The sequence below is a fragment of the Lepidochelys kempii genome, chromosome 6, assembly GCF_965140265.1.
Source record: "Lepidochelys kempii isolate rLepKem1 chromosome 6, rLepKem1.hap2, whole genome shotgun sequence".
NCBI classification, from domain to species: Eukaryota; Metazoa; Chordata; order Testudines; family Cheloniidae; genus Lepidochelys; species Lepidochelys kempii.
The window spans coordinates 23327137-23343813 of NC_133261.1; the positions used below are offsets into that span (position 1 = coordinate 23327137).

General features: G+C 46.6%; 1 protein-coding gene across 6 annotated transcripts in view; it reads left to right on the forward strand.

The window, feature by feature from the left end:
- EPS8L2 (EPS8 signaling adaptor L2) overlaps positions 1 to 16677 on the forward strand; it is a 110501-nt gene that overhangs the window by 49597 nt on the left and 44227 nt on the right. Inside the window, exon 1 of one of the 6 annotated variants that reach the window (XM_073347144.1) lies at positions 8607 to 8716. The exons of the other annotated variants lie outside the window; for them this stretch is intronic. The gene's annotated coding sequence lies outside the window, so the exon portion shown is untranslated. Of the gene's footprint in view, positions 1 to 8606; positions 8717 to 16677 lie in introns of those variants that run through there. 6 annotated transcript variants of the gene reach the window in all.

The following is a 16677-nucleotide window of genomic DNA, read 5'->3' on the forward strand; positions in this document are numbered from 1 at the left end:
TTCTTTGCGTACCTAGTTTGCAAAGTGCTGCAGGATGAAAGGCGCAAGGTAAATATGATTACTGGTTAGGCTGCATTGCAAGTGTCACTTAGTTGACCCAATAGTCAGTCCTCTATGCTTCTGCACCTGTGACTGCCCCATATTATTCCCTCTCCTCCTCAATGCCTTCTGCTAGTAGCAGCAAAATCCAATGTGAGAGAAGAGACAGGGAGCCTCCTTTGTGATGGAATATTCAAATTAACCAGATTCGGAGGTGGAGGATAGAGAGCGTGGGGTGCATTCATCTCAGGTGTGACTGGGGACAAATGTAACTGGCACCAAGACTGAGTGTGGCCCCTTGTGTACAGCCACTTTGCCGTTAAGTTTCTGTTTATAGCAATGGCACAAATGCAAATGGAATGGAAGGAGATGATATCTGGGAACCACTCATCTCTTTGGATCCTGTCGATAGCACGCTGCTCTCTGGCTTCTGAAATTCCTTACTCTTCGGAGGGCTTCAAAATATATGCCCCATATCAGGAGGCAGAGGGGAAATAGGGTCAGTGGCATACCAGCATGAATGCTGTAGAAGCCCAAAGTGGTACCGTTCAGAAAAGGCAAAACAAGTTAAAATAAATAGCAATCTTTTTTGCTCCACTGTGCTGTCATCATCCATTAACGTCCTTTTGGAATCAATGAGGTTGTTGGGACACACCCAGTCTATGCCAGATTAATAATTATTCCCATTACGATAGCACCTAGAGGCTCCAAGTGCGATCAGGGCCCTGTTGCGCTAGGTGCTGTACGTACACATCGGAAGAGAGATCCCTGCCTGAAAGAGCTTAAAGAGTAAGAAGACAAAAGGTGGGGGACTGGAAGTCTAATTATCCCCACAGATGCCCCGGAGGCTTCAGTGACTTGCCCCAGGCTACGCAGTAACACTGTGTCTGAGCTGGAAATTGAACCCAGTCCAGTGCCTTAACCATGCGGCCATCCTTCCTCCCTGCATTTTGTCTGGACGCTGTACCTGCTATGAACAGCAGGAGTCATCCAATAAAAGAGGATGGATCAAATTCTGCTCTCACAGTGATGTAAAGCCTAAGCAATTCCATTGACTTCAATGAAGTTACTCTGGATTTACACCAGCTCAATTGTTTTACTGTCTCTCTCTGGCTTTGTGTGTGTTACAGTGGCATCGGCTGAGTGTGCAACACACACACATTGCATGCCCCGCACCGGCTGTGCCTGAAGGATGATTTGGTCAAGCTCCAACATGCAAGGAGCATGTTTTGTTCTACAAAATGGCATTCTCTGCACAGTGTGACCTTGCACACACCATATATGCCAGGTCACTCCGCACAGAGGACGCCATTTTCCATGCAAGTGTTGAACTGCATGCCTGACTAAAAATGTCAGGGCATGCTGCCAGTTTGTAGCCATGAGCAAGGAAGAGAAGGGAAAAAACAGAGCAGTGGTTACTGCAGGTTTATGCTGAGTGGACCACAGATTATGCACTGCCAGCTTTTATCAACATGCTCCTTTCCCCTGTGGGGTTTGCCGTAGCCCTGAGACTTTCCTTCCCCTTTCGCCACACTAACACTTCACACCCCCCATAGTGTATCAGAGCTATAATCTTTCAAGTCAAAAAATACAGGAGAACTTCTTTGGAGCCAATCTATGCACCTCTGTCCAGTCAGCAAGAGGGTACCAGTAATGTAAAGAATTCCTTCCTCTGGGTTGTACTGTCTCTGCAGCACGTGTAGGCTGGAGTGTTTCAGGAAACAACAGACCATGTGTGCAACCAAAGCATCCCAAACGGCAATTTAAAGCAAAGCTATCGGCCATCAAGCTGTTGGTTAGATATTGCACAATACTTTACTTCAGCACTGAAAGGAATAATTTTTGAGTATTGGACATGGGTTGGTTGCAGTGCCATGAGTCCACCATTGCTCTAGCAGATAGAGAGCAAGGGTAAAAGCAACAGTCTGGAAGGCAGCAGATTTAGGGTACGCCTTCACTGCAGAGTTAACTCTGGTGATCAGAACCCAGGTGACTAGCACCTGTGGGGTGAGCAGCCACATTGCAAAGCCCTACCTCAGTCACTGTGTCCTCACTGGTGCTGCAGTCACCTGTATGTGTTGCTAGGGCGTTTAGGGGCACATCCTATGGTTCTTAGCACTGCGGTACCATGAGCTACTCCGAATTGCGGAAGAACTTGTCTGTCCTTCTGGGCACAGAGAGAGCATTGTGGGAAGGGCATCAGTACTCGAGAGGCTCAGCCTGCGTTATCATTGCAAAGTAGGTGGGTTACAAGATCAAGTGATAGTGGCACTCGGGCTCTATTTCATAGCCCCAGCCAGGCCAGCTAGCAAGGGTTGAAAGCACCATTAAATCCAGTGAGATGATTTTGTGTGTGGCCGGGAGGGGGTTGGGGCAACACAGGAGTAAGAACCCAGGTTATCTCTGCAGCAAAGACATAATCTTAGAGTCTGATCCTGACTGTGACAGTGAGCTACCATGTAACTTTGGGAAAGTCACTTACATATCCATTACTTTTCCCCAGCTTATCAGATGGGAAAATGTAACTACTTCACCTCCTAGAGACATTGTAAGGACTGGATAATGTTTGTAAAGTATTTTGAGCTTCTCCAGTGGAAGGTGCTGGAGGAAGACAAAGGATTCTGTTATTAGAGGTGTCTGATAACCCAGAAGGACACAGATAAATTAGCTAATGTTACGGATAGTCCAGCTTTCCCCTGTATAAAATAAAGTTGAGGATAGAGCTGTGTCAAACAGTTGCTTGGGAGACACTAATGAGAAAGTTGCTGGCTTCAAAGCCTTGTTACTGGTTTAACCTAAAAGTATGAATTTAAACCATCATAGTTAAGCCAGTATAAGTCCCAGTGTGGACACTATTTTGGTTTAAGAGATGCTTATTTCGGCTCAGCATAAGATGACTGAGAACAAGTTTATGCTAAACCAAAATCAGAGTATCCACACAGGGGTTTGCATCAGATTAAGTATATTGTTTTAACCCCCCTATTCCCATATTAAACTGATGCACCTTTCCTATGTAGACAGGGCCTGTGACGGTGACGCTATTACAGTCTACTGCCGTCTTGCTGCTTAGAATCTTCTGTCTGTGATTAAACAGAAGTGAAGTACTCAAGAATGCCCCAAATGGGAGCTTTGCAATTATCCAGTACTAAACATATCGGCATCCTCCTCATTAAGTGTGTCTGTTTTCAGGCAGATTAGTTATGCTTTGAGATTGGGAGGGGTTGGGCGGGATCAACAGGAAGATGGAAGGGGATCCCGGAAGAGAAGTAAACAGAAACCTAAGGTAAAGAGCCAGACAAATGTACATACAACACACACTGCAATCCACCCACTGAGCAGCTGCCAAAGGCCAAAGTGTTGGTTTTAGAAGATCCTCATTTGCATAACATCTAAGGACAGAATCTCTCTGTGACAAAGCCAGGTTGTCCTTGTTCTTTGGACCTTAAAAGTAACACAAACATACCGCCCTGGAGAATCAACAAAAGGAGCTAGGAAGTTTTGCCTTTCCTTTGATTTTATTTTTGCAGCTACTTGGTATTGTGAGCAGAGCAGTGGAGATGCAGCACTGATTAGACAACAGAAGAGGCCCCCTGGAGTTGTTCAGCACCTGCATAAATTATCAAAGTGACAGCTTTGTACTTACAAAGAAAATCCTCTCCAATGAGAGATGAGCCTGGTCAGCAATCCATCCCTGCTGGAGATGCCGGCAGAGAGGTGGAGCTAGTCCTAGAGCAGCATGTCTGACCTGATCAGGGCATAGGACCTGATGCAAAGCCAGCTGAAGTCAAAGGAAAACTCAGCCACTGATTGCAGTGGGCTTTGGGTGCATCTCTATATGTATAAGCTTTCGTGAGCTACAGCTCACGAAAGCTTATGCTCAAATAAATTTGTTAGTCTCTAAGGTGCCACAAGTACTCCTTTTCATTTTGCAGATACAGACTAACACGGCTGCTACTCTGAAATCTATATGTATAGTAATCAGATGGCGTAAGTGAAGGAAAGGGAGAACATAGAAAAATTTGAGGTTTCACCACAGCCCTAGAACTTTTCAGGAAGTTCTACAGATTTCTCAAAATATTTCAAAATTTTGTTTTGGGAGGGTGAGATAATTGATTTGCCTTGCCCCACTTCCCAAATACAGCAGACCCTTCAGAGACTTGGGATTCCATAGCTCATTAAGTTCTAAATGATGAGTTCCAAGTACTCCTCTCTCTAGGGCAGCTGTAGCAACCTGCATGGAACTTGGAGGAGGAGCACAGGTTGCAGGAGGGAAAAATTTGAAGGAGGCACCAAGAAGCCAGTCTGTGTGCACATGGCTGGAAAGCTAGCCGCAGTTATGGCAACTCTGTAAATAGTCCCCTTAATAAAGACCTAGTTTAGTTTTTGAAACATGGAGTTCTCTCATATTGAACAGCTCGTATTACGTGGCACATGAAACAGCAGAGATCAACCATTGTCCTTGGAAATGGGTTTTGGGGTCCCTGCTATATAATGAACAACTATGAGAAAATAAAAGGGAGGAGAGGATGAGCGTACTTGCACAAGGAGAGCTGGCAGTATGTAGAACCATGCATAGTGAAGACAGGCACTGTACAAGCTTTCCCACACAGCTCTGCCCATGCACCTCCTCCCTGAGCTACAACAGCCCATCCTGTTCTAAACTTGTCCTACCGCAGCTCTGTCAATGCACCTCAGTCCTCTTATGTAGCACCCCCTGCTATTCCATTGCTAGGCCCTTATTCAGTTCAGCAAGCACCATTACAGATAGGAGGAAATTTGAGATAAACCTGTTCCAATGTTGAAAAGTTTTAGTTTCCAGACCTGACAATTTGGCCTGTTTCACCAGTAGTAAATTCACTTTAAAAGGAAGGCACCCAATGTCCCAAGATCCAAATTGATCTTTATCCCACACAGACTTGATGTTCTCATTTTTATTAGTGAAATTATTTAGGTCAGAAATGATGAATTATACAACTGCCATTATGGAAAAGTCTTATTCAGGTTAGACATTAATCCCACAGCCCAGTAACTTTGTGCACAAACACTTGAGTGCCTTTCCATCCAAGCTGGGGCAGGTTGTGATTAAAATGAAGAGAGAATAGAAACAGAAAGTTTCTATAGATGTAGGACACTGAAATGGGGAACAGGGACACAGAGAGATTAACTGTTTTATCCAAGGTCATACTGGATGTCAGAGCTGGGAATTGAACCCAGCTCTCCTTAATCAGCAGCTTAATCACAAAAACATTCTTCCTCCCGTAAACCTCTGGCACAGAGCCAACATTATAAAAACAATACTGAGTCTGAAGTTTATAGTCTTACTCATTTATGCTTTTGCCAGTGTATCCATAATAAACGTTTATACTGTGTACACCTACCAGTTAGGGACTACTAGGAGCTGCTGTTGCTCTGTTAAGTAGCTCCATAGACAAAGCACATGGAAATATGTGTAATGTAGGTTTATGGGTCAACTCCCAGACTCAAAATAAAAAAAGTAATTAAAAATCAGCTTCCACCAACCCACACAAGGGTATGATTGAAAGACGATACATCTTGTTCTATTTCCACCTCCATGTTCCTTCCTTGGGATGTTTAGGATGTCCTAGCACCACCAGTTAGCTTTGTTGTTAATAAAGACTAAAAGTGTTCTTCCTCTGGCCAAGCAGCCAGAAACATCAGGCTGTGGTTCCCTGACAACCAGCCCAACCAAGATCTAGTGAGGAATGACTGGTTTCAGAGTAACAGCCGTGTTAGTCTGTATTCGCAAAAAGAAAAGGAGTACTTGTGGCACCTTAGAGACTAACCAATTTATTTGAGCATGAGCTTTCGTGAGCTACAACTCACTTCATCGGATGCATACTGTGGAAAGTGTAGAAGATCTTTTTATATACACAAAAAGCATGAAAAAATACCTCCTCCCACCCCACTCTCCTGCTGGTAATAGCTTATCTAAAGTGACCACTCTTCTTACAATGTGTATGATAATCAAGGTGGGCCATTTCCAGCACAAATCCAGGGTTTAACAAGAACGTCTGCGGGGGGGGGGGGGGTAGGAAAAAACAAGGGGAAATAGGTTACCTTGCATAATGACTTAGCCACTCCCAGTCTCTATTCAAGCCTAAGTTAATTGTATCCAATTTGCAAATGAATTCCAATTCAACAGTTTCTCGCTGGAGTCTGGATTTGAAGTTTTTTTGTTGTAATATAGCAACTTTCATGTCTGTAATCGCGTGACCAGAGAGATTGAAGTGTTCTCTGACTGGTTTATGAATGTTATAATTCTTGACATCTGATTTGTATCCATTTATTCTTTTACGCAGAGACTGTCCAGTTTGACCAATGTACATGGCAGAGGGGCATTGCTGGCACATGATGGCATATATCACATTGGTGGATGTGCAGGTGAACGAGCCTCTGATGGTGTGGCTGATGTTATTAGGCCCTGTGATGGTGTCCCCTGAATAGATATGTGGGCACAGTTGGCAACGGGCTTTGTTGCAAGGATAGGTTTCTGGGTTAGTGGTTCTGTTGTGTGGTATGTGGTTGCTGGTGAGTATTTGCTTCAGATTGGGGGGCTGTCTGTAGGCAAGGACTGGCATTCATAAACCAGTCGGAGAACACTTCAATCTCTCTGGTCACGCGATTACAGACATGAAAGTTGCTATATTACAACAAAAAAACTTCAAATCCAGACTCCAGCGAGAAACTGTTGAATTGGAATTCATTTGCAAATTGGATACAATTAACTTAGGCTTGAATAGAGACTGGGAGTGGCTAAGTCATTATGCAAGGTAACCTATTTCCCCTTGTTTTTTCCTACCCCCCCCCCCGCAGACGTTCTTGTTAAACCCTGGATTTGTGCTGGAAATGGCCCACCTTGATTATCATACACATTCTAAGGAGAGTGGTCACTTTAGATAAGCTATTACCAGCAGGAGAGTGGGGTGGGAGGAGGTATTTTTTCATGCTTTGTGTGTATATAAAAAGATCTTCTACACTTTCCACAGTATGCATCCGATGAAGTGAGCTGTAGCTCACAAAAGCTTATGCTCAAATAAATTGGTTAGTCTCTAAGGTGCCACAAGTCCTCCTTTTATTTTTGAGGAATGACTGTCAACTGCCAACTCAGCTTTGTGGGATGGACTATAGGGAACCAGATTAGACTACCAACCCACCCTGGCTAAGCAGTGATGCAAAGCTAGCTAAATCCTTCAGCATGATGGCAAGAAGGGATCTTCAGTCCCTCACCCCACAGTAAGCTGAGAGCCCCAGCCTCAGCAGAGTTGATGCGGTTAGCGCCTAGAGAAGGAAGCGTGGGTGAAGCTAATGTTGCTGTAGAGAGCCACCTGCTGGCCATTCTCAAACAGCATGATCCAAGCTCTGAAGTGAACTCAGTCCTGCCTGGCAGGCTGGAGAAAAAGTTTTTTTGAGGTGAATTAGGGAAAAGGTTTACACAGGAGTCTGCTATTGACCACCGGACCAGGGAGATGAGGTGAAGGAGGCTTTCTTCCGGCAACTCACAGAAGTTACTAGATCGCAGGCCCTGGTTCTCATGGGAGACTTCAGTCACCCCAATATCTGCTGGGAGATCAATACAGCGGTGCACAGACAATCCAGGAAGTTTTTGGAAAGTGTAGGGGACAATTTCCTGGTGCAAGTGCTGGAGGAACCAACTAGGGGCAGAGCTCTTCTTGACCTGCTGCTCAGAAACCGGGAAGAATTAGTAGGGGAAGCAAAAGCGGATGGGAACCTGGGAGGCAGTGACCATGAGATGGTCGAGTTCAGGATCCTGACACAGGGAAGAAAGGAGAGCAGCAGAATACGGACCCTGGACTTCAGAAAAGCAGACTTTGATTCCCTCAGGGAACTGATGGGCAGGATCCCCTGGGAGAATAACATGACGGGGAAAGGAGTCCAGGAGTGCTGGCTGTATTTTAAAGAATCCTTATTGAGGTTACAGGGACAAACCATCCCAATGTGTAGAAAGAATAGTTAATATGGCAGGCGACCAGCTTGGCTTAACAGTGAAATCCTTGCTGATCTTGAACACAAAAAAGAAGCTTACAAGAAGTGGAAGATTGGACAAATGACCAGGGAAGAGTATAAAAATATTGCTCGGGGATGCAGGAGTGAAATCAGGAAGGCCAAATCACACCTGGAGTTGCAGCTAGCAAGAGATGTTAAGAGTAACAAGAAGGGTTTCTTCAGGTATGTTAGCAACAAGAAGAAAGTCAAGGAAAGTGTGGGCCCCTTACTGAATGAGGGAGGCAACCTAGTGACAGAGGATGTGGAAAAAGCTAATGTACTCAATGCTTTTTTTGCCTCTGTCTTCACGAACAAGGTCAGCTCCCAGATTGCTGCACTGGGCAGCACAGCATGGGGAGGAGGTGACCAGCCCTCTGTGGAGAAAGAAGTGGTTCAGGACTGTTTAGAAAAGCTGGACGTGCACAAATGCATGGGGCCGGATACGCTGCATCCGAGAGTGCTAAAGGAGTTGGCGGATGTGATTGCAGAGCCATTGGCCATTATCTTTGAAAACTCATGGCGATCCGGGGAAGTCCTGGACGACTGGAAAAAGGCTAATGTAGTGCCTATCTTTAAAAAAGGGAAGAAGGAGGATCCTGGGAACTACAGGCCAGTCAGCCTCACCTCAATCCCTGGAAAAATCATGGAGCAGGTAATCAAGGAATCAATTCTGAAGCACTTAGAGGAGAGGAAAGTGATCAGGAACAGTCAGTATGGATTCACCAAGGGCAAGTCATGCCTGACTAATCTAATTGCCTTCTGTGACGAGATAACTGGCTCTGTGGATGAGGGGAAAGCGGTGGACGTGTTGTTCCTTGACTTTAACAAAGCTTTTGACGGTCTCCCACAGTATTCTTGGCAGCAAGTTAAAGAAGTATGGGCTGGATGAATGGACTATAAGGTGGATAGAAAGTTGGCTAGATTGTCGGGCTCAGCGGGTAGTGATCAATGGCTCCATGTCTAGTTGGCAGCCGGTATCAAGTGGAGTGCCCCAGGGGTCGGTCCTCAGGCTGGTTTTGTTCAATATCTTCATAAATGATCTGGAGGATGGTGTGGATTGCACCCTCAGCAAGTTTGCAGATGACACTAAACTGGGAGGAGAGGTAGATACACTGGAGGGTAGGGATAGGATACAGAGGAACCTAGACAAATTAGAGGATTGGGCCAAAAGAAATCTGATGAGGTTCAACAAGGACAAGTGCAGAGTCCTGCACTTAGGACGGAAGAATCCCATGCACCGCTACAGACTAGGGACCGAATGGCTCGGCAGCAGTTCTGCAGAAAAGGACCTAGGGGTTACAGTGGACGAGAAGCTGGATATGAGTCAACAGTGTGCCCTTGTTGCCAAGAAGGCCAATGGCATTTTGGGATGTATAGGTAGGGGCATTGCCAGCAGATCGAGGGACGTGATCGTTCCCCTCTATTCGACATTGGTGAGGCCTCATCTGGAGTACTGTGTCCAGTTTTGGGCCCCACACTACAAGAAGGATGTGGAAAAATTGAAAAGAGTCCAGCGGAGGGCAACAAAAATGATTAGGGGACTGGAACACCTGGCTTATGAGGAGAGGCTGAGGGAACTGGGATTGTTTAGTCTGCGGAAGAGAAGAATGAGGGGGGTTTTGATAGCTGCTTTCAACTACCTGAAAGGGGGTTCCAAAGAGGATGGATCTAGACTGTTCTCAGTGGTAGCTGATGACAGAACAAGGAGTAATGGTCTTAAGTTGCAGTGGGGGAGGTTTACGTTGGATATTAGGAAAAACTGTTTCACTAGGAGGGTGGTGAAACACTGGAATGCGTTACCTAGAGAGGTGGTGGAATCTCCTTCCTTAGATATTTTTAAGCCAGGCTTGACAAAGCCCTGGCTGGGATGATTTAGTTGGGGATTGGTCCTGCTTTGAGCAGGGGGTTGGACTAGATGACCTCCTGAGGTCTCTTCCAACCCTGATATTCTATGATTCTATGATCCCCAACTAAAACTAGAGGGGGGACAAAGAACAAAAATGGCGTTGAAAGCTCAGGTTTGACCTGCACCATCTAAGCCCTGGATTTTGTTGTTCGAAGCTCCAGCTGAGATCTGAGGTCTCCTTGTGTTTGTACAGTGCAGTGCCTAACGCATAATAAGTGACTGTCCTGAAAAGTTTACAATCTAACGTCTTGTCTGCATGAGAAAGTTAACACTGCTTTAACTTGAAACAGTTTTTAAGCTCCTACGTGGACACTTATTTTGGTTTAAGTGTGGCTTATTTTGGTTACTTAACCCATCTGATAACTGCCTTACGCTAAACCAAAATAAACTGAAATAAGAGGGTCCACACAGCCTTTCACAAGGGTGTAACTAAAGTGGTTTAAAAACTAGTGCAGCTTTCTCATGCAGACTGGTCTTAATAGACAGGACAGGGTGGGAGATAGAAGTGTTAACCCTCTGCTACAGATGGGAATGGAGGAATAGACACAGTAAATGACTTGCCCAGCGTCAGTCCTCTGGCAAAAGCAGGGGATTGAACCCAGGTCTCCTGCATGCTATTTCAATGCCATTAGACTACCCTTGCTCTGGTTCCAGAAGCTTGTTGTGAAGTCTGTACTTTTACCAGCTTTCCCACTGCCTTTTCATTTGCAAATCCCAGCTTCCCAAAGGGGAATAGTGCTAAAACATCAATAGCCTCATTATCTGAATTTAGAAACAACAAACATATGAACACAGATTTCTCCACTGCCCATTACCAAGTTCCTGAGTTGTCTTTTGCTTGTCTCCCACCCATAAGGGCCCGAGGTCATATGAGGGAGGGAACACACTGGCACAGGATAGACGTTGATTAATATTTTCAAATGGTTAAAACCACAAGATTCTTCATACAGGGTGCCTAGACAGAGTAGTGATGGGTGCATTAGAAACACTGTAGATTAGATTAGGTTCTAACTGATAAATTATGGTCATTTTTCATCAGTACTTTTTGTGGATTGGAAACTCATATTTGACCTGTAAGTAGAGCTGGTCAGAAAACAGAATTTCCTTTTTGCAAGAAATTCCAAGATATCTTTTCATTCCAAATCAGCACAAAGAGTCAAAATTTCCATCGGAACAAGCATTCCCCCCCTAAAATTTTATTTGGAACCAGCAAATTGTTTTATTTCTGCAATATGAAATATTACATATTGGATTATATAAATATAATTGTAATTCTAATAATCAAACTGAAATGAACTGAAATGTTAATCAAAACAAAATGTTACAACACTATTGAAATGAGAAAGTCAATGATTCATTTAGACTTTGTCCCCATCGAAAATTTCCTGAGAATTGCCATGTTCCCACAAAACATTTAGATTTTGACAGAACTGCATTTTCCAATGAAAAATTGTTCCATCAAAAATATTTTGGACTAGCTCTACCTGCTGGCCCTTTGGGGCAGGGACACTTCATTTAGTGTCTTCTGCAGATTAGCATACACTGTTGGTGCTTGACCAATAATGTCGCTCAGATACCACCAAGATGGAGTACAGTGTATTGTGATAACATAGGGCACAGTTTAGTTGTCCAGGAGAAAAGGGGAGATACACAATGCAGTAAGAGAGACCCATTCTCTGTTTGCTGAACCAGCCCTGGCAGCTAAGTCTGCAGCTACCTATCACAGCATAGAAGTGATTTGGACTGGCAGTAAGAGAGGCCTGCAGGTGGTGGCATTGGTCTGCTCCATTTGTGTATTAGGCACAAGCAACCAGTCACAGGTAAGATATCCCTGAGCACACAGGTGCCTCTGGCCACAGGGCTGGTAGCACATGCACAGATGTGGAAGGACACAAGTCGTATTTCTGAAAGTCATGGCACTTGGGTACCAAGGTCCCAGGTACAGCAGAAATCCCAACAATAGATTTTAACATATAAACTCACGGGGCAAGGTACCAGGGCACCACCTGGTCATTGAAAGTCCAGACCAGCAGCTTCCCCTCCCTTTGCAGAGTGGCTGCTTGGGAGAGAGAGGGGAAGGAGGCTTTGGTGGAAAGGAGGACACACACCCAGGTATCGTAGGGCTGAGACAAAGGCCCAGACTGTGCCTTTGCTGTTTGTTACACTGGCAGTTGGCACAGAACAGGGAAATTATTGAGTGATCCATCCCCTGTCGTCCACTCCCATCATCTGGCAGCCAGAGCTTGGGGTTACATCCCTGACCATCTTGGCTAATAGCCATTGATTGACCTGTCCTCCAGGAACATATCTCTTATATTTTTTTAACCCATTTATACTTTTGGCCTTCATAACATCCCCTGGCAACAAGTCCCACAGGTTAACAGTGCATTATGTGAAGAATACTTCCTTATGTTCCTTTTAAACTTGCTGCCTATTAATTTTCATTGGGGACCTCTGGTTCTTGAGTTATGTGAAAGAGTAAATAACACTTTCTTATTCACTTTCTCCACTCCATTCATGATTTTACAGACCTTGGTCATATCCCCCACTGAGTCATCTCTTTTCCAAGATGAACAGTCCCAGTCTTTTTAACTTTCCTCATATGGAAGCTGTTCCATCCCCCTAATAATTTCTGTTGCCTTTCTCTGTACCTTTTCCAATTCTAATAGATCTTTTTTGAGATGGAGCGACCACATCTGCACACAGTATTCAAAGTGTGGGCGTACCATGGATTTTATATAGTGACATTATGCTATTTTCTGTCTTATTATCTTTCCCTTTCCTAATGGTTTCTAATATTCTGCTAGATTTTTTGACTGCCACTGCACATTGAGCCAATATTTTCAGAGAACTATCCACAATGACTCCAAGATCTCTTTCTTGAGTGGTAGCAGCTCATTTAGACCCCATCATTTTGAATATATAGTTGGGATTATGTTTTCCAATGTGCATAACTTTGCATTTATCAACACTGAATTTCACCTGCCATTTATTGTCCAGACACCCAGTTTTGTGAGATCCCTTAGTTAAGTCCAAAGCAAAGAGTTACAATCTTGAGTAATTTTGTATCATCTGCAAACTTTTTCACCTCACTCGTTACCCCTTTTCCCAGATCATTTATGAATATGTTGAACAGCATGGTCCAAGTACTGATTCTTGGGGGACCCTGCTATTTATCTCTCTCCACAGTGAAAACTGACCATTTACTCCTCCCCTTTGTTTCCTGTCTTTTAGTAGCCAATTATTGATTCACAAGAGTACCTTCCCTCTTATTTTATGATTGCAAACTTTGCTTAACAGCCTTAGGTGAATGACCTTGTCAAAAGCTTTCTGAAAGTCCAAGTACGCTATATACACTGGATCACCCTTCTCCACATGTTTGTTGAGATCCTCAAATCTAATAGGTGAGGCATGATTTCCATTTACAAAAGCTGTGTTGACTCTTCCCCAACAAATCACATTCACCCATGTGTCTGAGAATTCTATTCTTTATTATAGTGTCAGCCAATTTGCCTGGTACTGAAATTAGGTTTACCAGCCTGTAATTTTAAGGATTGCCTCTGGAGCCTTTTTTAAAAATTGGCATCACGTTAGCTGTCCTCCAGTGATCTGGTACAGAAACTGATTTAAGTGTTAAGTTGCATATCACAGTTTGTAGTTCTGCAATTTCATATTTGAGTTCCTTTAGAACTCTTGGGTCTATACCGTCTGGTCTGGTAACTTATTACTGTTTAATTTATCAATTTGCTTTATTTGGAATATACATTTAATTTGAGCCTCCATTGTGGGGTTTTTAAAAAGTGTCCATGCAGCTTGCAGGCATTTCACTCTTATGACTGTTCCTTTTAATTTCTGTTTAACTAGCTTCCTCATTTTTGTGTTGTTCCCCTTTTTGAAGTTAAATGCTACTGTGGTGGGCTTCTTTGGTATCTTCCCCACCACAAGGATGTTAAATTTAATTACTATATGGTTGCTGTTACCAAGTGGTCCAGCTATATTCACCTCTTGGACCAGCACTTGTACCCCACTTAGCATTAAAAGAAGAATTGCTTCTCCCCTTGTGGGTTGTTTGCTGGAACTCTGTTTGTTGCTTTTTGTGAGTAATGTATGGGTGGAGAGCAAGGATGGCCTGAAGAACCTGCTGAATCACTTTCTTGCTAGCACTCAACTATTGACATAGTTTGAAAACATCTAAAGAAGTGACTGGCCTGCTAACTTGGTAGATACTGTAGCGTACAACCACATGAATTGGGAGATGCCATGGGATTCGGGTTTCCCAGGCTGATGGGGTTTGAGAGCATTGCTTGGCACTTCTCTCAGTCATCAGAAAGGGAAGGGCAAGATTAGCTCATGTCCACATTGAAGCAGTTCCTCATTAGTAGCTTTGGACATGAATTGCTTTGACCACGGGACCTTTGTCCTATTGGGCCTCCCTACTTTTTTCACCTGTGTCCATTCCAATTTATCTTCTCCTGCCGGACTTTCTGTATAACCCCCTCCTCATGGGCAGCATGTGAACTGCCGGCTGGGGGAGGCTAGCCCCCAACCCCGCCCCTTCTACTCGAGGCCCCACCCCTTCTGCCCCCTGGAGCCCAGAGCCCCCACACCACCACGGCCACTGGCCCAGTCCTGGCCCAGGCTAACCCCCCACCCCCAAAGGAGTGCTGGGAGCACGGGTGGCATGCGGCTGCAACTCCCACAACCTCAGAGTGCGGGACAGTGGGTGGTGTGTGGCCCCTGCCTCCCCAGCCAGAGCACTGGGGGCTGGAGGACTGGAGCCGCATGCAGGGAGTGGTGGTAAGCAGGGGGCGGGGCCACACCTGGCTGTTTGGAGACGCACAGCCTCGCCCAGCCTATGTAACCTGCCGCCCATGTCCCTCTTCAAATCTCTGCACCATTCTCCTGCCTCCTTCTGCATCATATTCAGATTCCTTCTCCTCACTTCAGGGTTCTGCAGAGTTCTGCTCTTGCCTGCCTCTCAGCTCTCATTTCCTCCTCTGTCTTGTCACTCAATGCATTGCTCATACCACTATACCTTGCTGTCTCCTCCCACTGCCATTTCCTGCCCATTCTTGGAGCCGCCTCCTTACTCCTGGGCACCAAGCGCTCTCCCTCTCCTCTTTTCAGTGCTTCCTCCAACACCCTGCCTGCTTTCCACTGCTAATCTCTGCTTGGGTGTTCCTTATGGCCGCTGCCGCACCTGATCATGATAAGATACGTGCATGCGTGTCTATTAATAAACATATGAAGCAACAATTCCTGTTACAAAAGCTTGTCGTGTGAAAGCAAGCCAGATGCTCTGCACATGATTCTCCCCTTCCTCTTGTCTGGGCATCCCTCTCCCTATCCCATCCCCTCCTTCTTTCTCCACATTTGATACTCACCCTTCTATTATCTTTTAGGCTACATACACACCACAGCTTACGTTGGTATAAATCAGGGGTTGGCAACCTATGGCACGTGTGCCAAAGATGGCAGGCGAGCCGATTTTTAATGGCACGCTGCTGTCTGCCGGGTCCCAGCCGCCGGCCCCGCTCAGCCCGCTGCCGAACTCAGGCCGGGACCCCGGCAGGCAGGCAGCAGCGTGTCTTAAAAATCCTGCCTGCCCCGGCCCACTCTTCTCCGCCCCTTCCCCACCCACCCCGCAGGAGCAGGGTGAAGAAGCTTGGTCCTGCCGGCGGCGGCTGCTGCTACTGCAGGGCAGGCAAGGTCCCCCCTCCCCTGCCTCTTCCCCCAGCGCGCTGGGTTCCTGCCCCTCCTCCTCTCCCTCCCTGCAGCCGATCAGCTGATGGCCCTTGTGCCGAGGGGGAGAAGCGGAGCCACAGTGCGCTTGCTGCTGGGGGGGGGGGGGAGGCGGAGGCGGAGAAGAGGTGGGGATGGCGTCTTGGGGAAGTGGGGTGGAATCAGGGTATATCCCCTCCAGCCCCCTGCCGTGAGCCGCTCTGGGCAGGGGGCTGGGAGCACCCCCATGACCCTAGCCCACACCCCCAGCCCTCTGCCCTGACCCCTACACCCCCCCACACGCATCCCAGCCCCCTGCCCTGACCCCTGCACACACCCCCACACTCCCAGCCCTCTGCCCTCACCCCTGCACCCCCCACGACCCCAGCCCTGACTCTAGCACCCCCCACACCCCATACCCTGACTCCTGCACCCCCCTCACATGCCCCCAGCCCTCTGCCCTGACTCTTGCACCCTCCGCACACACCCGCAGCTCCCTGCCCTGGCTCCTGCACCCCCCCACACCCCATGCCTTGACTCTTGCACCCCCCACATTCCCACCCCCACCCTGAGCACCAAACAGGAGCTCCTGCCCCCCCCACATTCCCATCTGAACCCCTCACACCAAATGGGAGCTGCCCAGGTAAGAACTCCACACCCAAACCTCCTGCCCCAACCCTGAGCCCCCTCCCTCATTCTAGCTCCTGGCCAGACCCTGCACCCCAACCCCCAGCCTGCTCCTTCACCCCCAGCCCTGTGCTCAGTGCACTCCCACCCTCAGCTCAGTGCAGAGAGACAGGAAGAGAATGGGCTAGAATGGGCCAGGGAGAAGGTAGGTACCCACTCTACATGGGCAGGGCCGGGATCCCAGACCGGCAGCGGGCTGAGAGGGGCCGACAGCCAGGACCCTGGCTGGCAGGAGCTAGCGGATGGAACCCCAGACTGGCAGTGGGCTGAGCCGCTCAGCCCACTGCCAGTCTGGGGTT